This window comes from Triticum dicoccoides, chromosome 7B (genome assembly GCF_002162155.2).
Source record: "Triticum dicoccoides isolate Atlit2015 ecotype Zavitan chromosome 7B, WEW_v2.0, whole genome shotgun sequence".
NCBI lineage: Eukaryota > Viridiplantae > Streptophyta > Magnoliopsida > Poales > Poaceae > Triticum > Triticum dicoccoides.
Genome location: NC_041393.1, coordinates 86,852,109 through 86,878,408, shown reverse-complemented (window position 1 = coordinate 86,878,408; position 26,300 = coordinate 86,852,109). Strand labels below are relative to the sequence as shown.

The following is a 26,300-nucleotide window of genomic DNA, read 5'->3' as shown; positions in this document are numbered from 1 at the left end:
CTACAAAAACCGCTACTAATGGCGCACCTAATTTGGCCATTAATGGCGCATCACTGGTGCGCCATTACTAGCACGCCATTAGTAATTTTTACTAATGGCGCACCAGTGGTGCGCCATTAGTATCTGGTATACTAATGGCGCACCACTGGTGCGCCATTAGTATAGGCCACGGTGCACCATTAGTATGCCTCCTAGGGGCCATGTATACCCAGGTGCTTTGGCATACTAATGGCGCACGACCACGAGATGCGCCATTAGTAACAGCGGCTTACTAATGGCGCACTGTCCAGTGATGCGCCATTAGTATGCTTTGTCATACTAATGGCGCACTGTCATGTGATGCGCCATTAGTATGAATATTAGGTTTTTTTATTTTTTATTTTCTGTTTTTTGCACAGGTTACAAAATGTATAATTTGACAAAATATAGACAGCACACATCAACAACAAATTCATCAAATACAATAGAAGATTAGTCTTTGAATACAATTCATCATATTAGTCTCCGAATACAATTCATCATATTAGTATCCAATTTTTATTATAGTAAGAATATTACAATGTCTTTACAAGTTTCCAATAAAAGGAAAATTGCAAGGAAATAAAAAAAACCTAAAGCTAATCTTCTAGTAATCTTTTCTTCTTTTTCTTCACTTTATCCCTGCAAAATGTAACAAAATAAACAGAAACACAAACAAACTATTTATAACATGTCAATACTGTCATTTTTTCAGACCAAGTAACTAACAACTTCAGTGAGACAGGCACAGTGCAGTGTGAATTTCAATTGGCTAAATCATATATAGAAATCAGTATCTTCTCTATGAACCTGAAACTGAGATGACTGGACTAATTTTGCACATTTGATTTATGAATTTATTCTTCTTCGACAACCAACTAAACTTCGGATCACCTTCTAAGCATCTGTACATACTACATAGGCTGATTAATCCAACAGCCAGAATGCAAATATCGACTATTTCCATTCAACTTCTTCACTTACTCATTATTATCTAATGAAACCATTTGTAACTAATGAAGCAGATTGGCTGAAGTTATCATGTCTACATTTGGCTGGTAGGATGGAACATTTCTGGATTGGGAGTCAATGAGCTTTATGCTTTCAATTCTCACTGTTTTATTCAGGTGGTACAAGTAACATTTCAGCCTATTTCTAGATAAAAGCCCACCCTCTGTATGAGGCTTCACTGCCCAAAAGGCTGAAGTTGGAATATGATCAAACTATTCAGAGCACTATAGGTCCAAAATGGTCCTTTGAATTCAATAGTTGATTTTGGAGCACTATAGGGTCAAAATGGTCCTTTGAATTCAATAGTTGATTTCTGAGCCAAAATACTATTTATTTTATTTGTGCACAATTTTACCAACAAATTATCAGAAGATAGTTCAGAACGCACGTATATCAATAGCATGTGTAGCAGTAAGATTTACACTAACTAAATTTGTCATACCACTAAGCTTCTCATTCCTTGGTCTGGAAGCAGATCCATACTCTTTCGACTGTCTTTGGCTCTCATCAATGAGGGTATTCTCCAAATCGACCTTTTCTGTCTACAGAAAGGCAACAAAACAGAATACATTGCCAAATAAGAACATCGATACTATAAATTTTGAATAGATCTAAAATTAATTAGGAAACATTAGAATAGATAAAATTGCAATCAAGAACAATGTATGATGAGAACATCGATAATATGAAATTCATTGACATATCTAAAACTACAAAGGGAAACATCAGAAATACAGAATACATAATCTTACAAATTGATGCGCTGGAAGAGTGTCAAGGGGAAGAAAGCTTAGAATGTCTGATCTGCCAAATGGCTAAAATGTTTTACATGTAACACAAACAAAGGAGGACAATAGATAATCAGAGCTAGCTATATTCCATTCTTTCTGCAGCGACAACAACAACAATGGATTGTTTTTATCGCATACGTCCTTGATGTTCTAACCAGCCTGACTGACTCCCTACTCATGTCCACTGTAGGAGAGGTATCTCATGTTCATCATTGTCTGACATATGATTTTTAACATGTACTTGGGGTCTAACATGGGAAGGAGCCAGAGGGAGTCGCACAATGAAAGTTGATCTTGCTAAATCACAATAAAATAAATACATGCAGAAATGCGCATATGAGTAGCAGAGTACATCTAATGAGAGCAACAAGCCATCTAGAAAACTTTAATACATTTAATATTGAGTAAAATTGCACATGTTCTCGACCTAATTTAACCCAAGTTGGAAAAAACAGTAAGGTTTGGGTAACTTTGCACATAATACCATTTCACATTGCAGCAGGTCTCAACCCAACCAGACCAGAACCTACTGTTTTCGTCTATTAAGAGGTGTGCAACATTTACATTGTGTTAGGTGCAAAGAAAACTAGACACTGGTGATTGGCACGGTTATGATTGAAATTAGGTGGCAGAAAGGGCAATTTACTATTCATTATAATATATTTCCTACCAATACCTGACAAGGTGAATCGAGAATAATACCCAACAGAAAAGAAAAAATATTACTCACTGAATTCTAAACCAATGCAGCACCAATTCTATTAAAACTGTTCTGACTACAGCATTATTTCCGCCTGTTCTCCATTCCCATCTACCTTTGCTTCTCACTGATTCCTCCAAAAACATGTGAGCTAGGGGGCACTCCCGTGTGTGCATGCACATGGTATGTGTAATTGTGTATGCTTCAACACGACATAACCTTAAAGGAATATATAAGGTGGAAACCAAAATAAAGTGCCAAAGCATGTTCTAGTTTTCAAAATTCTCAGGATGGACACATTTGAAATACACAAAAATGGGTAAACATGCATGAATAATGGTTTGTCTGCAGAATGTCCCTTCACCAACATCTACAGGTTTCTTCGCAATTTACCAAAACCTCAGCACATAGTTCCCACCTTCCATGAACTTAACCTCAATTTACCAAAATTGGTTTCGATGTACACTCATGTCAATCGTGTACGCAGAACGGCAAAATTCCTCCGTGCGTCAATGTACGTCAGTAGCTCTGTACTTGTTTCTTCATTAATTAAACCATGTAGAGAATGGCACAATATCACACCATGCAGTGGACACCAAAATTTCCTACTCCCATGCACGATCAAGTTCTGTTCGAAGCATGGTCAGATAGATATGAATACCTCTAGGTGGCGGAGCGTGTCAAGGAGTAGCGCCCGCTTCTGCTTGAGAAGCACAAGCTGCTTGTGCAGCGCCTCGAACTCCTCCCGCACGATCCTCTCGCTGTCAGCAATGGCAGCATCGCTGACCCCTTCCTGCTGCAGGCGCTTCTTCAGGCGCTCGGTGGAGACCGCCGCGGCCGCCGCAGTGTCCCCCGGCCCGACCATCTCGCTGGTGGACATCCTCGGGAACATCTCCTTGGTGGCACGGAGCGCCTCGAGCCACGCGGCCCTGTCCTCCCTCGTCTCGGCCCGCAGGTGCAGCCTCTTGGTCCCCGAGAAGATGGAGAACCTCCTATCGTCCGATCTTCTCTCTCTGACGGTCGACACCTGCACGTCAACCACCCGTTTCAGCGTCAGAGACAGAGGGAAATGGATCTGCGGATCAGAGGAGCGAATCGAAGCATCGAGCGGGCGACTGACCTTGAGGTGGATTTCGACGAGGGGCTTGCGGGGCGTCTGGTGGTGGCCGTGGCCGTTGGAGTGGGGGGCGGAGGCGGAGGAGGGGCGCGGTCCTCGCCGATGACCTTGGTGCCGCGGTCGGTGTCGCGGGAGAGGTCGATGCGGTCGGGCCCGTGGATCTTGTAGTAGGAGAGCACGCCGTCGCTGAGCGCGAACCAGCGGGGCCGCCACCCGCGGCCGTAGTTGACCCACTTGTAGAGGACCCCGGAGATGCCAGATCCGGTGTCGCCATGGCCGGCCTCCTCCTGTGGTGCCTGCTAGGTCGCCACGGCCGCGGGCTCCTTGTCTGTGGCGGCTGGATCTGGGGCCTTGGGGTGGCAGGGAGCTCCTCCTCCTGCAGCTCGGCGGCCTCCACACCTCGGAGCAACACCGTCGCCGGAGGACGTGGTCACCTGCTCTCCTCTGGATCTGGTGAGGAGGGTTGGGGAAGGAGCTCACCACGGCTCCATGCCCTGGATCTGGTGTGAGGGAGGGGGAAGGGAGCTCTCCGTGGTCAGGAGGGAGAGGAAGAGGCGGGCGGCCGGGGCTTCCCGATCTAAATCAAAGTCGAGGGAGGTGGGTGGGTGTGTCAAGAGGAAGGTGAGGGGGAGAGAATGTGACAAGAGGGAGGGGATAAGGGGTGATAGCAATGGCGCACTGGTAGGGGTGCGCCATACGTATAGATAGCAATGGCGCATCTCTTACTGGTGCGCCATTACTAGTTAAAACTAGTAATGGCGCACGGTGGAACAGTGCGCCATTAGTAGTTTTGCAAAAAAAGGAATAAAAAGTATAATTAAAAAAACAACATTAGTGGCGCACTTTCCGACAGGTGCGCCATTACTAGTTATAACTAGTAATGGCGCACTGTGTCTGGATGCGCCATTAGTATGTTTGGACAGGCGCACTAGTTCAAAAAAAAAATTGATACTAATGGCGCACCCTGGGCCAGGTGCGCCATTAGTAGTTTCAACTCTAATGGTGTACCAGAAGGTGGTGCGCCATTAGTATATACTAATGGCGCACCGCTTGTCTGGTGCGCCATTAGTGTCAATCTCATCTATAGCCCTTTTTCTAGTAGTGTCATGTAGACCTTCCCCGGAGCGACGACCTCGACCTCCGCTTCGGTCGTAGGGGTACTGCAGTCAGCGTGCTGCAGCCAGAGCTCGAGAGGCCCCCTCGACGGGATATCAAAGGCGAAAGAGGGAGGAAGGCAAATCCGAGATCGAGGAGGCATGGCGGTGTGAAGCACGAGCTCGCGGAAGGAGCTCTCGGCGTGAACTCCAGGAGGAACGACACGCAACGCCGTAATCCGCCGGCGACGACGGCGGCTCTGGCGGTGCTGTTCGGCACCTGCGTCTTCAGGGCCCTCGATCTGGGCGTACAAGGGCAGCGGAAACCCAGGCGGCGGCCGCTCGAGCCAGGGCCTCGACACCTTCTGCCAAGCACCCCCTTCTCCACGGCAGAGGGCTGGCCGTTTCTTCGGCGGGAGCAGAATAGGACCCTCTCGGGGGGCCTTCCCCTTCTCTTCTGTAGAAAATCGGCGGATTGGTGCCATCGACGCAAGGTGGAGCAAGGGCGACGAAGAAGAAGAAAGAGAGTAGCACGAAGGGACGGACTGGAAGGGCTCACACCGTTCCCTACATATAGCCGGAGGAGGCCAACCGTCGGCCTCCATGATCACAGGTAATCATGACCCGTTTTTGCATGCAGGGACTTGTCAAGTCATGCAATTGCCGAGGCGTCGTGGGGAAGCGGGGACGCCCGTGTCCAATCAACCGGCATGCGTCGCCCAAGGCCACAGGCTGTTGGGGCCCACGGTGCTTCGCACTCGCCCCTTCGCTTCTCTGCTAAGCCAAGTCCGGGCATGCCTTGGGCCCGGGGGCTACTGTCGGCATTCTGGGAACGGGGGTACCCAGACTTGCCTGCCTGCGGCCTGCAGCGTGGCTCAAGGAGTGGCCCAGTACGGCCCATCTTCGTCAACACAATCTCAAGACCCTCGCGAGGGGCCAAGCCTCGCGGAGCGGACGACAGGAAGCTTCCTCAGGCACAGCCTCGTCAGGCTGGCTCGCAAGGAGGCGGAGACATCAAGGCGGGGTACCTCACGAGGTGCCTGTGACGCAAGCCATGACGATCGAAGCCAGGAAGGCACTAGGCGGGCGCCAGCCTGCGCAGCGTCCTTGTTTCCTCTTTGGTGCAAAGGGGGCAAGCGCAGGCCAAGGTACCAAGCAAAGGCTACCATTTTGATGCAACAAGACCAAGACCAGCAGAACGGCAGGATGGAGGTCATTGTGGAGACCAGGAAGGCGTCATCATCAGAGTCTTTGCAGGAGAGGACCAACTTTAGTCAGGATAAGTGTACTAGATGTTCCCCTTCAAAATGGCCAATTATTGGCGCCCTTCCCGCTCAATATTTGGGAAGAGGACCAGGGCCTCGCTCTATAAATAGGGCTATCCACCACAGTAGAAAGGGACCTAGATTCAATCCTTCCCAAGAGGCATCACCTCCGCTAGAACATCCCTCGCGAGGCTGTTCTTCCCTTGTATTGTTCATCATCTGCCCCAGAGGCAATCCACACACCACACACACTGGAGTAGGGTATTACACCACCATGGTGGCCTGAACCAGTATAAACCTCGCATCCCTTATGTTGTTCTTCGTGTTGCCTAGATCCTTTGCGAGGCGACAAGACGTGAGCCGGTAGGGGGAGTGATCTCCGTGCGCACCCCAGAGTTTGAACCTTAAGGGTCTGCCGGAACCCGAAATCTGACAGCCATCTACCAGATGATCTGGTACAAATGCTTCGACTCCCACGGCTAAAAATACTTTTGCTTGGGGTGGTTTATCTGTCGGAGGTCTCACTCCACAACATCATCCCCTCCAGTTGCCCTGCCCTGGAGCACTTGCTGATTGTTTTGGGAATAGAAATCCCTATCAGTTATTACCAAATAAAGTCGCCTCACCTTAAAAGCATTGGAATTTGTTTTGAAGGATGGCAGCTCATCATCGAAGATGCCCCTTCACTTCAAAGGTTGCTCCTTGACGATTGTTATAAACCTTCACAAATAACTGTCGTCTCTGCGCCCAAACTGGAGACCTTGGGTGTAATTCGTGACCTGTTTAATGATCACAAGAAGTTGGTGTTTGGCTCCTCACTTTTTCAGGTACCGTATATTATCATCTACACATTTGTAATCATAAGCTGCATTTTTCATTTGTGCGCATAAGTTTTATATCATCTTGGAGTACACTTTGGGTACTAATATTATGTTATATGCTCAATGGAGAGTTCGTCCATTGATAGACTATCAATGTTGCTGGATTCTGTCAAGATCTTATATATCGAAATGTTTAGTTTTGATCTAATCATAATTATTGGATTTCTGCGATGCTTTTGATCTCTGCAGAATTTATATATAGAGGTGATGATTTCATGCACATTGAAAGCCCGTATATATTGTACTAGAATTAACCGTTCAGTTGTCATTCTTTTGACATACTCTTTTTTCAGACCTTAACTGTTTTCAATCTTCATGTCTACTTAGGCACAACCACTGGAGCAAAACATATAACCAATCGGTGGCGTAATAATTGTTGGGGAACGTAGCAGAAATTCAAAATTTTCCTACGTGTCACCAAGATCTATCTATGGAGAAACCAGCAACGAGGGGAAGGAAAGTGCATCTACATACCCTTGTAGATCGCTAAGCAGAAGCGTTCAAGAGAACGGGGTTGAAGGAGTCGTACTCGTCGTGATCCAAATCACCGGAGATCCTAGTGCCGAACGGACGGCACCTCCGCGTTCAACACACGTACAGCCCGGTGACGTCTCCCACGCCTTAATCCAGCAAGGAGAGAGGGAGAGGTTGAGGAAGACTCCATCCAGCAGCAGCACAACGGCGTGGTGGTGATGGAGGAGCGTGGCAATCCTGCAGGGCTTCGCCAAGCACCGCGGGAGAGGAGGAGGGAGAGAGGTAGGGCTGCGCCAGGGAGAGGTTAAACTCATATGTTGGGCAGCCCCCAGGCCTCAAGTATTTATAGGGGGAGGGGAGGGGGCTGCGCCCCCTCTAGGGTTCCCTCCCCAAGGGTGGCGGCAGCCCCCCAGATGCCATCTGGGTGGCGGCCGGAGGGGGAGAGAGGGGAGGCGCGCCTGGGGTGGGCCTTAGGGCCCATCTGCCCTAGGGTTTGCCCCCTCCCACTCTCCCTTGCGCCTTGGGCCCCTTGTGGGGGGCGCACCATCCCACCTAGGGCTGGTTCCCTCCCACACTTGGCCCATGCAGCCCTCCGGGGTTGGTGGCCCCACTTGGTGGACCCCCGGGACCCTCCCGGTGGTCCCGGTACGTTACCGGAAAAACCCGAAACTTTTCCGGTGACCAAAACAGGACTTCCCATATATAAATCTTTACCTCCGGACCATTCTGGAACTCCTCGTGAAGTCCGGGATCTCATCCGGGACTCCAAACAACATTCGGTAACCACATACAAACTTCCTTTATAACCCTAGCGTCATCGAACCTTAAGTGTGTAGACCCTACGGGTTCGGGAACCATGCAGACATGACCGAGACATTCTCCGGTCAATAACCAACAGCGGGATCTGGATACCCATGTTGGCTCCCACATGTTCCACGATGATCTCATCGGATGAACCACGATGTCAAGGACTCAATCGATCCCGTATACAATTCCCTTTATCTAACGATATTATACTTGCCCGAGATTCGATCGTCGGTATACCGATACCTTGTTCAATCTCGTTACCGGCAAGTCTCTTTACTCGTTCCATAACACATCATCCCGTGATCAACCCCTTGGTCACATTTTGCACATTATGATGATGTCCTACCGAGTGGGCCCAGAGATACCTCTCCGTTTACACGGAGTGACAAATCCCAGTCTCGATTCGTGCCAACCCAACAGACACTTTCGGAGATACCGGTAGTGCACCTTTATAGCCACCCAGTTACGTTGTGACGTTTGGTACACCCAAAGCATTCCTACGGTATCCGGGAGTTGCACAATCTCATGGTTTAAGGAAAAGATACTTGACATTATAAAAGCTTTAGCATACGAACTACACGATCTTTGTGCTAGGCTTAGGATTGGGTCTTGTCCATCACATCATTCTCCTAATGATGTGATCCTGTTATCAATGACATCCAATGTCCATGGTCAGGAAACCGTAACCATCTATTGATCAACGAGCTAGTCAACTAGAGGCTTACTAGGGACATGGTGTTGTCTATGTATCCACACATGTATCTGAGTTTCCTATCAATACAATTATAGCATGGATAATAAACGATTATCATGAACAAGGAAATATAATAATAACTAATTTATTATTGCCTCTAGGGCATATTTCCAACAGTCTCCCACTTGCACTAGAGTCAATAATCTAGTTCACATCGCCATGTGATTAACAGTTATAGGTCACATCGCCATGTGACCAACATCCAAAGAGTTTACTAGTGTCTAAACTAGTTCACATCACCATGTGATTAAGTCTCAATGAGTTCTGGGTTTGATCATGTTTTGCTTGTGAGAGAGGTTTTAGTCAACGGGTCTGCAACATTCAGATCCGTATGTACTTCGCAATTCTCTATGTCATATTGTAAATGCTGCTTCCGCGCTCCACTTGGAGCTATTCCAAATGGTTGCTCCACTATATGTATCTGGTTTGCTACTCAGAGTCATTCGGATAGGTGTTAAAGCTTGCATCGTCGTAACCCTTTATGCCGAACTCTTTATCACCTCCATAATCAAGAAACCTGTCCTTATTTACTCCAAGGAAAATTTTGACCGCTGTCCAATGATCCGTTCCTGGATCATTCTTGTACCCCTTGACTGACTCATGGCAAGGCACACTTCCGGTGTGGTACACAGCATAGCATACTACAAAGCCTATGTCTGAAGCATAGGGGACGACCTTCGTCCTTTCTCTCTCTTCTGTCGTGGTCGAGCTTTAACTCTTAACTTCATACCTTACTACTCAGGCAAGAACTCCTTCTTTGACTGATCCATCTTGAACACCTTCAAGATCATGCCAAGGTATGTGCTCATTTGAAAGTACCATTTAGCGTTTCTGATCTATCCTCATAGATCTTGATGCTCAATGTTCAAGTAGCCTAATCCAGGTCTTCCATTGAAAAACACTTTTCAAATAACCCTATATGCTTTCTAGAAATTCTACATCATTTCTGATCAACAATATGTCAACAACATATACTTATCAGAAATTCTATAGTGCTCCCACTCACTTCTTTGGAAATACAAGTTTCTCATAAACTTTTGTATAAACCAAAAATCTTTGATCATCTCATCAAAGCGTACATTCCAACTCCGAGATGCTTACTCCAGTCCTTAGAAGGATTGCTGGAGCTTTGCATAACTGTTAGTGTTCTTCTGGATTGACAAAACCTTCTGGTCGTATCACATACAACCTTTCCTTACGAAAACTGGTAAGGAAACTCGTTTTGACATCCATCTGCCAGATTTCATAAATGCAGCTAATGCTAACATGATTTTGACAGACTTAAGCATCGCTACGGATGAGAAAATCTCATCGTAGTCAACTCCTTGAACTTGTGAAAAACTCTTCGCCACAAGTCGAGCTTCATAGATGGTGACATTACCATCCACGTCCGTCTTCTTCTTAAAGATCCATTTATCTCAGTGGCTTGCCGATCATTGGGCAAGTCCACCAAAGTCCATGCTTTGTTCTGATACATGGATCCTATCTCAGATTTCATGGCTTCTAACCATTTGTTAGAATTTGGGCCCACCATCGCTTCTCCATAGCTCGTAGGTTCATTGTTGTCTAGCAACATGACCTTCAAGACATGATTACTGTACCACTCTGAAGCAGTACACATCCTTGTCACCCTACGAGGTATGGTAGTGACTTGATCCGAAGTTTCATGATCACTATCATAAGCTTCTACTTCAATTGGTGTAGGTGCCATAGGAACAACTTCCTGTGCCCTGCTACACACTAGTTGTAGTAATGGTTCAATAACCATATCAAGTCTCCACCATCCTCCCACTCAACTTTTCGAGACAAACTTTTCCTCGAGAAAGGACCCGGTTCAAGAAACAATCCCTATTGCTTTCGGATCTGAATTAGGAGGTATACCCAACTGTTTTGGGTGTCCTATGAAGATGCATTTTATCCGCTTTGGGTTCGAGCTTATCAACCTGAAATTTTTTCACATAAGCGTCGCAGCCCCAAACTTTTAAGAAACGACAACTTAGGTTTCTCCAAACGGTGTCGTCTCAACGGAATTACGTGGTACCCTATTAAAGTGAGTGCGGTTGTCTCTAATGCCTAACCCATGAACGATAGTGGTAATTCGATAAGAGACATCAAGGTACGCACCATATCCAATAGGGTGCTACTTATGATGTTCGGACACACCATCACACTATGGTGTTCCAGGCGGTATTAATTGTGAAACAATTTCCACAATGTCTTAATTGTGTGCCAAAACTCGTAACTCAGATATTCAATGATCATATCATAGACATTCTATCCTCTTGTCACAAAGATCTTAAACTTCACTCTGAAATTACTTGAACCATTCAATAATTCAGACTTGTGTTTCATCAAGTAAATATACTCAACATCTACTCGAATCATCCGTGAAGTAAGAACATAACGATATTCACTGCATGCTTCTGCACTCGTTGGACTGCACACATCAAAATGTGTTACTGCCAACAAGTTGCTATCTTGTTCCATTTTACTGAAAATGAGGCTTTCAGTCATCTTGCCCATGTGGTATGATTTGCATATCTCAAGTGATTCAAAATCAAGTGAGTCCAAACGATCCATCTGCATGGAGTTCCTTCATGTGTATACACCAATAGACATGGCTCGCATGTCTCAAACTTTTCAAAAACGAGTGAGTCCAAAGATCCATCAACATGGAGCTTCTTCATGCGATTTATACCAATATGACTTACATGGCAGTGCCACATGTAAGTGGTACTATCATTACTATCTTATATCTTTTGGCATGAAAATGTGTATCACTACGATCGAGATTCAATAAACCACTTAGGTTTAATACTAATCTTGATGGTACAGGGAGCGCGTGATGTTTGATCACATCAAACTTGGAAACACTTCCAACACATATCGTCAGCTCACCTTTAGCTAGTCTCTGTTTATTCCGTAGCTCTTTTGTTTCGAGTTACTAACACTTTAGAAAACCGAACCGGTATCTTAATACCCTGGTGCTACTAGGAGTACTAGTAAAGTACACATTTACATAATGTATATCCAATATACTTCTATCGACCTTGCCAGCCTTCTCATCTACCAAGTATCTAGGGTAATTCTGCTCCAGTGGTTGTTCCCCTTATTACAGAAGCACTTAGTATCAGGTTTGGGTTAAACCTTGGGTTTCCTCACTAGAGCAGCAGCTGATTTGCCGTTTCATGAAGTATCCCTTCTTGCCCTCGCCCTTCTTGAAACTAGTGGTTTCACCAACCAGCAACAATTGATGCTCCTTCTTGATTTCTACTTTCGCGATGTCAAACAACGCGAATACCTCAAGGATCATCATCTCTATCCTTGATATGTTATAGTTCATCACGAAGCTCTAGCAGCTTGGTGGCAATAACTTTGGAGAAACATCACTATCTCATCTGGAAGATCAACTCCCACTCGATTCAAGTGATTGTTGCACTCAGACAATCTAAGCACAAGCTCAACGATTGAGCTTTTCTCCCTTAGTTTGTAGGCTAAGAAAAACATCGGAGGTCTTATACCTCTTGACGTGGGCACGAGCCTGAAATCCCAATTTCATCCCTCGAAACATCTCATATGTTCCGCGACGTTTCGAAAACGTCTTTGGTGCCTCAACTCTAAACCGTTTAACTGAACTATCATGTAGTTATCAAAACGTGTATGTCTGATGTTCGCAACATCCACAAACGATGTTTGGGGTTTAGCACACTGAGCGGTGCATTAAGGACATGAGCTATCTACTGTCCGCATAATCGCTATTGTCAACTTTCAACGATATTTTCTCTAGGAACAAAACAGTGGAACTAAAGCGCGAGCTTACGACATAATTTGCAAAGATCTTTTGACTATGTTCAGGATAATTAAGTTCATCTTATGAACTCCCACTCAGATAGACATCCCTTTAGTCATCTAAGTGATTACATGATCCGAGTCAACTAGGCCATGTCCGATCATCACGTGAGACGGACTAGTCATCATCGGTGAACATCTTCATGTTGATCGTATCTACTATACGACTCATGCTCGACCTTTCGGTCTCTTGTGTTCCAAGGCCATGTCTGTACATGCTAGGCTCGTCAAGTCAACCTAAGTGTTTCGCGTGTGTAAATCTGTCTTACACCCGTTGTATGTGAACGTAAGAATCCATCACACCTGATCATCACGTGGTGCTTAGAAACGACGAACTTTCGCAATGGTGGACAGTTAGGGGGACACTTTCTTGAAATTTTAATGAGGGATCATCTTATTTACTACCGTCGTTCTAAGCAAATAAGATGCATAAACATGATAAACATCACATGCAATCAAATAGTGACATGATATGGCCAATATCATATTGCTCCTTTTTATCTCCATCTTCGGGGCTCCATGATCATCATCGTCACCAGCATGACACCATGATCTCCATCATCATGATCTCCATCATCGTGTCTCCATGAAGTTGTCTCGCCAACTCATTACTTCTACTACTATGGCTACCGGTTAGCAATAAAGTAAAGTAATTACATGGCGTTGTTCAATGACACGCAGGTCATACAATAAATAAAGACAACTCCTATGGCTCCTGCCGGTTGTCATACACATCGACATGCAAGTCGTGATTCCTATTACAAGAAGATGATCAATCTCATACATCACATATCATTCATCACATTCTTCTTGGCCATATCACATCACATAGCATACCCTGCAAAAACAAGTTAGACGTCCTCTAATTGTTGTTTGCATGTTTTACGTGGCTGCTAATGGGTTTATAGCAAGAACGTTTCTTACCTACGCAAAACCACAACATGATATGCCAATTGCTATTTACCCTTCATAAGGACCCTTTTCATCGAATCCGTTCCGACTAAAGTGGGACAGACTGGCACCCGCTAGCCACCTTATGCACCAAGTGCATGTCAGTCGGTGGAACCTGTCTCATGTAAGTGTACGTGTAAGGTCGATCCGGGCCGCTTCATCCCACAATACCGTCGAAACAAGATTGGACTAGTAACGGTAAGCATATTGAACAAAATCAACGCCCACAACTACTTTGTGTTCTACTCGTGCAAAGAATCTATGCAATAGACCTAGCTCATGATGCCACTGTTGGGGAACGTAGCAGAAATTCAAAATTTTCCTATGTGTCACCAAGATCTATCTATGGAGAAACCAGCAACGAGGGGAAGGAGAGTGCATCTACATACCCTTGTAGATTGCTAAGCGGAAGCGTTCAAGAGAACGGGGTTGAAGGAGTCGTACTCGTCGTGATCCAAATCACCGGAGATCCTAGTGCCGAACGGACGGCACCTCCGCGTTCAACACACGTACAGCCCGTTGACGTCTCCCACGCCTTGATCCAGCAAGGAGAGAGGGAGAGGTTGAGGAAGACTCCATCCAGCAGCAGCACAACGGCGTGGTGGTGATGGAGGAGCGTGGCAATCCTGCAGGGCTTCGCCAAGCACCGCGGGAGAGGAGGAGGGAGAGAGGTAGGGCTGCACCAGGGAGAGGTTAAACTCATCTGTTGGGCAGCCCCCAGGCCTCAAGTATTTATAGGGGGAGGGGAGGGGGCTGCGCCCCCTCTAGGGTTCCCTCCCCAAGGGTGGCGGCAGCCCCCCAGATGCCATCTGGGTGGCGGCCAGAGGGGGAGAGAGGGGAGGCGCGCCTGGGGTGGGTCTTAGGGCCCATCTGCCCTAGGGTTTGCCCCCTCCCACTCTCCCTTGCGCCTTGGGCCCCTTGTGAGGGGCGCACCAGCCCACCTGGGGCTGGTTCCCTCCCACACTTGGCCCATGCAGCCCTCCGGGGTTGGTGGCCCCACTTGGTGGACCCCCGGGACCCTCCCGGTGGTCCCGGTACGTTACCGGAAAAACCTGAAACTTTTCCGGTGACCAAAACAGGACTTCCCATATATAAATCTTTACCTCCGGACCATTCCGGAACTCCTCATGATGTCTGGGGTCTCATCCGGGACTCCGAACAACATTCGGGAACCACATACAAACTTCCTTTATAACCCTAGCATCATCGAACCTTAAGTGTGTAGACCCTACGGGTTCGGGAACCATGCAGACATGACCGAGACGTTCTCCGGTCAATAACCAACAGCGGGATCTGGATACCCATGTTGGCTCCCACATGTTCCACGATGATCTCATCGGATGAACCACGATGTCAAGGACTCAATTGATCCCGTATACAATTCCCTTTGTCTAACGGTATTATACTTGCCCGAGATTCGATCGTCGGTATACCGATACCTTGTTCAATCTCGTTACCGGCAAGTATCTTTACTTGTTCCGTAACACATCATCCCATGATCAACCCCTTGGTCACATTGTGCACATTATGATGATGTCCTACCGAGTGGGCCCAGAGATACCTCTCCGTTTACACGGAGTGACAAATCCCAGTCTCGATTCGTGCCAACCCAACAGACACTTTCGGAGATACCTGTAGTGCACCTTTATAGCCACCCAGTTACGTTGTGACGTTTGGTACACCCAAAGCATTCCTACGGTATCCGGGAGTTGCACAATCTCATGGTCTAAGGAAAAGATACTTGACATTATAAAAGCTTTAGCATACGAACTACACGATCTTTGTGCTAGGCTTAGGATTGGGTCTTGTCCATCACATCATTCTCCTAATGATGTGATCCCGTTATCAGTGACATCCAATGTCCATGGTCAGGAAACCATAACCATCTATTGATCAACGAGCTAGTCAACTAGAGGCTTACTAGGGACATGGTGTTGTCTATGTATCCACACATGTATCTGAGTTTCCTATCAATACAATTATAGCATGGATAATAAACGATTATCATGAACAAGGAAATATAATAATAACTAATTTATTATTGCCTCTAGGGCATATTTCCAACAATAATCACCAGGATTTTCTCAGTTCTCATGACATTCGTTTGAGGACAATAACAATGGAAGGATATGCATCCAACTAGGCAGACAGAAGCTTTGTCACATTCTTCCTCTTGAATGTGAGGTTACTATTGTCCATGAGGCTTAAGTTTTACCGCAAGAGATTTCTCATGGACGGACACATTGAACAAAAACAAAAGAAGTTTCAGGTGGACAAATGGGCTTCTAAACATGCTCGGCTTCTATTTACAACAAGTTGTAGTCATCCTGAAATAATTTTTTTTGCACAGGATGTTGATTTTATGGATCAGACCGATCCATTTGTTTGTGACTACAAAAAAGACTGGTTGGTGTCGTGGAAATATCACGTTAGACGTCCTCGTGAAAGGACTTAGTTGTGGAGCCATCGCAGCGGGTTAGCTTAAAGGGGTTAAACCGGACAAAGGACACGAGAGTTTTTATACTAGTTCGGCCCCTTACGATGAAGGTAAAAGCCTACGTCTAGTTGTGATGGAATTGATTGGGTTTTGATGACTAGGGAGCGAATACGCTTTGCCTGACTCTCGAGCTGTTGTCTCTTGTCCCTGAACTGCCGCCGGGTTGTCCCTATATATACACAGGTTGACGCCCGGCCGGTTTACGGAGTCCCAAGGCCGGCTCATACAAGTGTCCGGCTCGGTCTCTGCCTTCCTAACTTACAATACAAGTTATACAACTATGGCAGTTTACAACTATGGGCCCTAATCCGCCTTTGGGCTCTGGGCCTCTAAGCTTCATCTGTAAAGCGCCATCTTCTTGGTCTTCATGGGCTTCATTATAGTTGAGGGTGAACCGGCCCCTCCTGGGCGGTTTATACTCAGTAGTTATATCCCCAACATTAGGCCCCAGATTGATTTGAACCTTATCATGTCAATCTTCAACACTTAAGAAAATACCGTGAACATCTTCTGACGATTCTCGTAAACCGCCATGATGTCTTCTCCTGTTAACTTTGTTAAACCGCCATGATGTCATCTTCCGAATATTGCAGTGAATCATAATGATGTCATCTCTGTATAAAAAGATTCGCTTCATTTAATTAATTCCTAAAAATCGAGGCGACAGCTGCGCCCGTTGCCGCTTCAGGCTCCTCAATTCTCGCGCCTGCCGCTTATCTTCTTGCCCCTTTATAAATAAGACCCGGGGGGTCCTTCCATTTTCTCCCCTTGCCTCTTCGTCTCGTCTTCCTCCTCGCGACCCGAAGAACTCAAACATCGCCGCCGCCGTCGACGTCGAAGCTCTGCGTCACCTCAAGCCGCTGCATCAACCTGAATGCTCCAAAGATCTCCTCCGCTGCTCCTGAAAATCCGGTAAGCTTTCTTCCTTTAACCCTAGATCTCCATTAGGGCTTCGTGTTCATCCGCGTTCCTCGATGTTCATCAGCACTTATCTGTTTTTCCTTTTAGCATTTTACTGAATCTAGATAGGCCTGAGAACCTCCTTTTGCGCCTAGATCCATAGCTTTAATCTGCCATACTGCAGTACCTTGTTATTCCTGGAAAAATCTCATCTGGACCTTCTCTGTTCTGCTTAACACCATTGTAGGACCCAGAAAATTTCCTTTACTGAACCACGGTAGATCCAAAATTATATCACCATTTTGTGAAACTTGTTTCTGCAACACTTAGTGAATTTCAGCTCTGCTGCTTCTAATATAGGCGGTTTAACTTGTAGAAAATCATAATCCGCCTGGTACCATTAGCCCTCAATTAAACTACAATCCTGACTTGAATAGCAATAGCCGGTTTAACATGTATAATTCCCTGGTTTATCACTGGTTTGTACACATCAACCTTTGAATCGTAAACCGGCCTTCATACTTTTTCAGTTTACCTTCCAAAATGACCAAGCAATTCGCCGCTTGCAACTAGGTTCCTTCCCAGATCACAGAAACACAGCTCAATGGATATGTTTTAACTGGCGCTTTGGCCAAGAAAGATGTCCTCCATTGGCGAGTTCCTGGCCCTGAGTGCCCTCTAGTGCCTCAAGACGGAGAAGTGATTGTGTTCATGTAGCATCTAGACCGGGATTTTAGCCCCCCCCCCCGGTTCAAAGTTTTTCCGGGATGTGCTTGCTAGCTTCCAACTCCATCCTCAGGATATTGTACCAAACTCTGTGTCCAACATATGCAATTTTCAAGTCTTCTGCGAAGTTTACCTTCAAGAAGAACCAACTATTGAGCTCTTTAGAGACTCTTTCCACTTAAACCGCCGAACTGAATTCTCTGACGGCCCCAATACTGAACTTGGCGGCGTGTCAATTCAGAAGAGGAAGGAAGTTGATTTCCCTCATGCCAAACACCACAGCCATCCGAAAGACTGGAAACAAACATGGTTTTACTGTCGGAACACAACACCTGCTGATGAAAACCCTCTGCCGGGTTACCGTGCTCACCGGCTTAGCAATGGCCATCCACTGCCACCACGGCTCACAGCCAAAGAACGACAAGCGTATGCACCTCAACTTGCTAAGCTCTGGGCCTTTCTAGCAAATGGCTTAACCGGAATTGACCTCGTTCGATGCTGGGTTTCATGGGGTATTCTTCCCTTAAGCCGCCACTCCAGTTTGATGCATGAGCCGGAAACATCAAAGACCCTCAACTGTATCATGAGATAGAAACGACTGATGAGGAAGTCACTGAGTCCATGAAGAAGATGCTGGATGAACCGATCGCTCAATGCAGCAAGACCGGATTGGCCCCTTTTTACACCTCCAACAAACTGCCAGCTGTTAGAAGTTTACCTTTCCTACCTTTATTGATCCGTCTCCGCTTTAACATTGTTCTGATAACCCTTTGTTTTGATTTTACAAGCCAAAGATTCTTTCTGGAAGAGGAAAGCTTCAAACAAACCGGTGAGGGATCCTCGTGCAAAAAGCATAGTCATAAAGAAAGAAGCCAAGAAGAAAACCGCCGAGTCCTCTGATCCGCTCGAAGACGTTGATGAGTCGGATCCAGAGGTAGAACTTGACTCCCTTGGTTCATTTTTCATACACCTTATTGACAATGACTATTCCCAGGATGATGTGGAGGCCACTCGTGCGGACCATGTAGAGGTAATCTCCCTTTCCTCCGATTCAGATCATGTGCCGGTTCAAAAATTTCGCCGTGCAGTTTAGAAAGTAAAATACTCTCACCCTCTTGCTCATTTGGATCCGCAATTTTCTTGAAGACATAGCAAACTGAAGGTCGTTGCACAACCCGGCACAGTGGCCAGCAAGTCAATTCTTCCGGTTTACCAGATACACCAACCCGGAAGCGTCGTCCAGAGGTTTTTTGTTCTCCCAAAAAATTTATCCTTTGACAGGTTGCTTCCGATATCCACTTCATCCGTCTGATTCGAATTATTAGGTGACTTCCAATTCTTCATCCGGCGATTCATCAACCACCCAAATGCCTCCCCTCAAGACTGTCCCTGGGTAAGTATACTGGCTTTAACTTTGTTTTCTTGCACCAGTTTACCAACTGACCTCTTGTTTTAATATTACAGCGCCAAAGCCCGTCTGAGCAAGAAAGCAAAACCCAATGTCCCTACTGAAGAGGTTGAACCGGACAGAACTTCAGAAGGCGCTAATAGAGATGCTGACATCACCATTGATGATCCTGTACCCCAAAGTCAGGATACCTATGCTGAACCACCAGAAGTCAACCCGGCCAGTCCGCATGCTGATCCTCCAAGCCCAGCCAAGGGCGAAGATGTGCCAAGCCCGGCCAGGGATACTATCAATCCTCCAACCCCATCAAAAGGTGGCGATGATGATGTTGTTATCACTGGTAGTGGTCACACTATCCCTGGCAACCCAGTTGCCTTGTCAAAGCATACTGCCAAGGAGGAATTTGCTGCTATAGGCAAGGGGAAAGGGAAGACAGATTTATCCAGCTTCATTAACCTTAGCGCCGAAGAGCTCCATTCCGGATTCTTAAACCGCCTATACACAAGCCGGGATTATGAGGCCAGTTTGGTGAACTTAATGAAGGAGCTCTATGAGGTAATCTTCAAAACACTTTAAATTTGCTTGTTTCTGTATTCCAATTCCATTGTAGCCCCAAGGGCCAGTTTATCTCTTGAAGACAAACCAGGACTTCGAAGATCAAGAACACTTCAACTGAGTAGTCCCCAAGGGCCGGTTTATCTTAGCAAGATGAACTGGGACTTTTTGTTAAACCTTGTCTTTATGAACTGCCTCCACCTTTGATTTGATTGGTCAATTAGGCATTAGCCCCCAAGTGCCAAGCTTAATACTTGTATTGAACCTTGGGACTTTAAAATATCAGTTTTAAGAAGCAATCCGCATTAGCCCCCAAGTGCCAAGTGTATAACTTGTTATGTGCTTGGGACTTTAACAGCTTCATCATCTGATTTTTGCAGACCGACATAAACACCAAAGTTTCTCAAATCGCCGATCTTTGGGAAAATATCAAGTCTCAGCAAGAAGAGACCTATAAAGCCAAAGAGGAGCTAAAGGGCGCTTTAACAGCAATGGAACAATTGAAGGATGGCTTCAAAAATGAGCGCACCAATTGGGAAACTGAGAAGGCCGCTTTGTTGAAGCGGGCTGAAGACGCGGAAGCAGCTCTGAAACCGGTGGCGGAAGAGCTGACTGGGCTGAAACATCAAGTGAATGCCATGACTTCTGCAATTTTTGGTAAGTACTGTGTAATAGTCTGTTCTGTAGTATCTTCAACTTTGCCGGTTTAACATTAAATTCTTAAACCGTTGCAGGTAGTCGCATTGCTCATCTGGGCGTAGATATGCGGATGAAGTTGAATGCAGCTTACACATTGGTTGAGCAACTGTACACTGGTGCCCAACGAGTTATTTGTGCAGCCTCATATAACAAACCGCACCAACGCTGATCAAGGATACACTGGCCAAATTGTCGATGACACCGGCGCAGATAGAAGAAATGAAGCGATCTGCTGCCAGGGCTGGCGCTTTGTTAGCACTGACTCGTGCCAAATCATGGATAGCTGACCTGGATCCAGTTGATATCTCCAAGGGCTATCCGGATGAACAATAAAACGGATTAGCATTTGATAGCGAAGCCCTCAAAGCCCTGACCAAGGAGATGCGTCCAGTAGCAAGTCAATTGCCCGAAGAAGTGAATTTGGATGCTCATCGGTCCTTCTATGATGCCAACAACCATCGAGTTGACACTGCTGTGAAAGAAGTGCAGAATCTTATTCCGCCAATTCGTAAGCACACTTATGCCCCTGACGTTGAACCGTCCAGTCTTATAAGTGAAGAGGCTTATTTCAAGCTTTAACCCGGATTGACTGGACCACCGTTGACTTCTAGCCACTGGGTGGGGAGGAGGAGGTTGAACCAACGCCTGAGGATTCATCAACCTCACGTCGACCTGACGACGAGTCTTAATCCGGCAATAAGCTTGATTTTCACAGACTGTGTTCTGTGTGAGAAACAATCATTATTTTGGGCTTCAAAGCACCTTGTAATAGGCTTGTTGAAATACTTTGATCCGCGGCACTGATACATGGCTTTGTTGATCCACCATGATATTTGCTATGCTTGATTATACTTTGATAATTTCATGCAATCCTGATGTCTGCATAAAAAGAATTGTCTGGGCGGTTTACCGCCGGACGGGTCACAATGCCCAATACAAAGCCCGGTTAATTACCAAAGATGAATCAGAATATGAAATAAATCATACCTGTGATATTAAATCACTTAGTTGGTTTACCGACTTGGATTGTAGTAAGGGTGAGAACCCAAATCTGGAGTGTTGATAACTCTCACCATGCAGTGCTGGTGTATATGATAAATCATACCGGGTTGTGATGAACACCAGATGATTAAACTGGCGACATGTAGTCAAAGCCAGACCGGGTGTTGTAACACCGGTTTAATAATGAATATGGTCTGACAACTTGTAGTTGAAAGCCAAGCCGGGTTAACTAACACCGGTTTAATAATGAATATAGTCTGACAACTTGTAGTTGAAAGCCAAGTCGGGTTAACAAACACCGGTTTAATAATGAATATGGTCTGACACCTTGTAGTTGAAAGCCAAGCCGGGTTAACAAACACCGGGTTATTATGATGACTGAAAAGCCATACCGGGTCGACTGACGCTGGTTTAACATAAATTTTAACAAAAGGGGGAAAAACTTGGCAAAAAGCAAATAAAAACCATGTAGTCAAGGCTTTTCAAGGGATGCCAGGCCCAAATTCGAGGCTTTTCATGGGCTGCCAGGCCGCTGAGTTAAACCATTTTACAAAGCCTTTTAAGATGGGCCTCCAACTAACCAATCGTTGTTTTAACTTTGACAAGTTCAGGGTCTGTATAAGATTGACTTGTCAAACGTTCGGCGGGTCGTGCCAGGATTACCTAGATAGGAGTGGCTTACTTGATGAAGGAAGGTAACCCGGGGTTTTAGGTGAATACACCAGGCTTCCAAGCCATGCTTGATAGCATATTACAAGGGTCCTTTCAAACTCTTTGTTGCAGTGCACAAAGAGCCCCCAAGTTAGTTTGTGAGCCGTTCTCAATGGGTGCCTATGTTTGAGCTGTGCATATCATCCAGACTCTCTTTGGCCCCTTGGGTGTGAAGCTCCCAAGCTGTATTGTGGCATGATAGCCGGTTTAACAGGAAGAACTCCACTTTGTTAGCTGAAGTCCCCATGTAACCAAAAGATATTTGAGGAAAACGGCAATATATTGATCATAATATATACATTGTCAAAATATGTACATAAGAGAAGCCTATGGCTCAAGTGTAGTAAGGCCGAAGGAGAGCTATGTTCCACGGCCGCCGGGTCCCCTCCTCAGAACTGCGTGAGTTGTCTCGAACGTCAATGAGGCAGTATGATCCGTTGTGCAGATTCTTGCTGACCACAAAGGGCCCTTCCCAAGGTGGGGATAACTTGTGCATATTGGTCTGATCTTGGATGAGCCGGAGCACCAAGTAGCCTTATTGAAAGGTTCTTGTTTTAACCCGGCGGCTGTGATAACTCTGCAGGTCTTGCTAATAAACCGCCGAACGGGCCAAAGCCATGTCCCTTTTTCATCTAACAGGTCTAGCACCTCCTTGCGTGCTTGCTCATTGTCCGCTTCAACATAATTAGCAACCCGGGGCGAATCATGACGAATATCACTTGGGAGGACCGCCTCTGCCCCGTAAACCATGAAGAAAGGTGTGTAACCTGTTCATCTATTGGGGGTGGTGTTAATGCTCCACAACACTGAAGGTAATTCTTCCACCCAACAACCCGGCATCCGCTTTAAAGGAACCATGAGCCGATGCTTGATACCCTTCAAGATTTCTTGATTGGCTCTCTTAGCTTGACCATTGGAGTGGGGGTGAGCCACGGATGCTATATCAAGCCGGATGTGCTCTCTCTGACAAAAGTCCTCCATCTCACCTTTAGAAAGGTTTGTGCCATTATCCGTGATGATGATGTGTGGAAAGCCAAAGTGGAAGATGATCTTTTTGATGAATTGAACCGGCATGGCTGCGTCACACTTGCTTACGGGTCCGCTTCAACCCATTTAGTGAACTTATCAAGCGCCACCAGCATGTGGGTCTTCTTATCCTTGGATCGCTTAAAGGCCCCCACCATATCAAGCCACCAAGTAGCAAACAGCCAAGTGATGGGAATCATCTGTAGCTCTTGAGCCGGAACATGAGCTCGGCGTGAAAACTTCTGACAAGCATCACACCGCTTTACCAGATCCTCAGCATCTGCATGAGCTGTCAACCAATAGAACCCATGACGAAAAGCTTTAGCCACCAGGGACTTTGAACCGACATGGTGACCACAATCCCCTTCATGGATTTCACATAGAATCTCTTGGCCTTCTTCAGGAGAAACACAACGCTGGAATATGCGTGAAACACTGCAGTGGTGTAACTCACCATTGTGAATAACCATGGACTTTGATCGTCGGACTATCTGTCTGGCTAGAACCTCATCATCTGGTAGCTCGCCCCGGTTCATATACGCTAAATATGGAACCGTCCAATCCGGAATTACATGTAAAGCGGCTACCAATTGGGCCTCCAGACCAGGAACAGCTAAATCCTCCTCTGTATGAAACTTAACAGACGGGTTATGCAAGATATCTAAAAAGTATTGGGTGGTACTGGTTTACGCTGAGATCCCAACCGGCTCAAAGCATCTGCTGCTTCATTTTTGCACCGGTCAATGTGCTCAACCTGATATCCTTTAAAGATACCCGCCACAATATCCACCTCGTGTCTGTAAGCCGCCATGAGTGGATCCTTAGAATCCCAAGTGCCAGAAACTTGCTGGGCCACCAGATCAGAATCTCCAAAGCATCCTACTCGGCTTAAATTCATTTCCTTGGCCACACGGAGATCAAGGAGTAACGCCTCGTACTCAGCTGCATTGTTAGTACAAGGAAACATTAAGCGGAGAAGGTAACGAATTTTATCACCTCGAGGGGAAGTAAGGACAACTCCAGCCCCCGAGCCCTCCAATTGCCTGGATCCATCAAAGTGAATAGTCCAGTATGTATTATCCGGTTTGTCCTCTGGTGCCTGTAACTCGGTCGAATCATTGATGAAGTCAACAAGCGCCTGAGATTTGATGGCTGTTCGAGGCATATACTTCAACCCATGTGGACAAGCTCAATTGCCCACTTTGCAACCCGGCCAGTTGCTTCCCGGTTCTAAATTATATCGCCCAAGGGAGCAGAGCTGACCACTGTAATGGGATGGCCTTGAAAGTATTGTTTGAGCTTCCGACTCGCCATAAAAACCCCATATACCAGCTTCTACCAATGCGGATATCGTTGCTTTGACTCAATAAGCACTTCACTGATATAGTAAACCGGCCGTTGAACCGGATATTCCTTCCCAGCCTCCTTGCGCTCAACCACAATTGCCACACTAACAACACGGGCATTAGAAGCCACGTACAATAACAAGGGCTCCTTGTCAACCGGAGCAGCAAGGACCGGCGGTTCAGCCAACTGCCGCTTCAAGTCCTCCAACGCCGCATCAGCCGCATCACTCCACACAAAAGTGTGTGTTTTCTTCAACATCTGATATAGAGGGATCGCCTTCTCTCCCAAGCGGCTAATAAACCGGCTTAGGGCTGCAATTCGACCTGCCAGACGCTGAACATCATTAATACAGGTCGGTTTAGCCAACAATGTAATCGCCTTGATCTTTTCCGGATTAGCTTCAATGCCTCTGTTGGAGACCAGAAAACCTAAGAGCTTGCCTGCCGGAACACTGAAAACACACTTGTCCGGATTAAGCATCATCTTATAAACCCAAAGATTGTCAAAGGTCTCCTTGAGATCATCTATCAATGTCTCCTTCTTCCTGGATTTTACTACAATGTCATCCACATAGGCATGAACATTGCGCCCAATCTGAGTGTGAAGACAATTCTGCATACAGCGCTGATAAGTTGCCTGGGCACTCTTGAGCCCAAAGGGCATAGAAACATAGCGGAAGGCTCCAAAGGGAGTGATGAAGGCTATCTTCTCCTGGTCCTTAACTGCCATTTTGATCTGATGATAACCTGAATAAGCATCCAAGAAACTTAAATGCTCACAACCCGCCGTCGCATCAATGATCTGATCAATACACGGGAGAGCAAAAGGATCTGCCGGACAAGCCTTGTTCAAATATGTGTAGTCCACACACATGCGCCAAGTATCATTTTTCTTAAGGACCAGCACCGGATTAGCCAACCACTTAGGGCGAAACACTTCGATGATAAACCCAGCAGCCAACAGCCGGGCTACCTCCTCACCGATTGCCTTGCGTGTTTCCTCGTTAAAGCGGCGAAGAAACTGCTTGACCGGTTTAAACTTGGGATCAATATTGAGAGTGTGCTCAGCGAGTTCCCTCGGTACACCTGGCATGTCAGAAGGTTTCCATGCAAAAATGTCCCGTATCTCATGGATGAACTCGATGAGCGCACTTTCCTATTTCAGATCTAGATTGGTCCTGATGCTAAACTGCTTGGATGAATCGCCAGGAACAAAATCAACAAGTTTAGTCTCATCAACCATTTTGAACTTCAGGGTCGGGTCATGCTCAGTAGTGGGCTTCTTCAAGGGGTCATGTCTGCCGGATCAACATTGTCCTTATAGAACTTCAGCTCCTCTATAGCACAAACCGACTCAGCATAAGCAGCATCACCCTCCTCGCAATCCAAAGCAATCTTACGACTTCCATGGACTGTGATGGTCCCCTTATGACCCGCCATTTTGAGCTGTAAGTAAATATAGCAGGGCCTCGCCATGAACTTCGCGTAAGCCGGCCGTCCAAACAGTGCGTGATATGGGCTCTGGATTTTCAACACTTCAAAGGTCAATGTTTTAGACCTGGAGTCATTCTCATCACCGAACACAACCTCCAAAGCTATCTTGCCAACAGGATATGCCGATTTACCTGGTACTACACCATGAAAAATAGTGTTTGACGGTTTAAGACTCTTGTCTATCAACCCCATGCGACGGAAGGTTTCATAATACCGGATGTTGA

General features: G+C 46.2%; 1 pseudogene; it reads right to left on the bottom strand.

Annotated features, from left to right (window-relative positions):
- Window positions 1-1,406: 1,406 nt before the first annotated feature.
- LOC119338671 overlaps window positions 1,407-26,300 on the bottom strand; it is a 43,007-nt pseudogene continuing 18,113 nt past the window's right edge.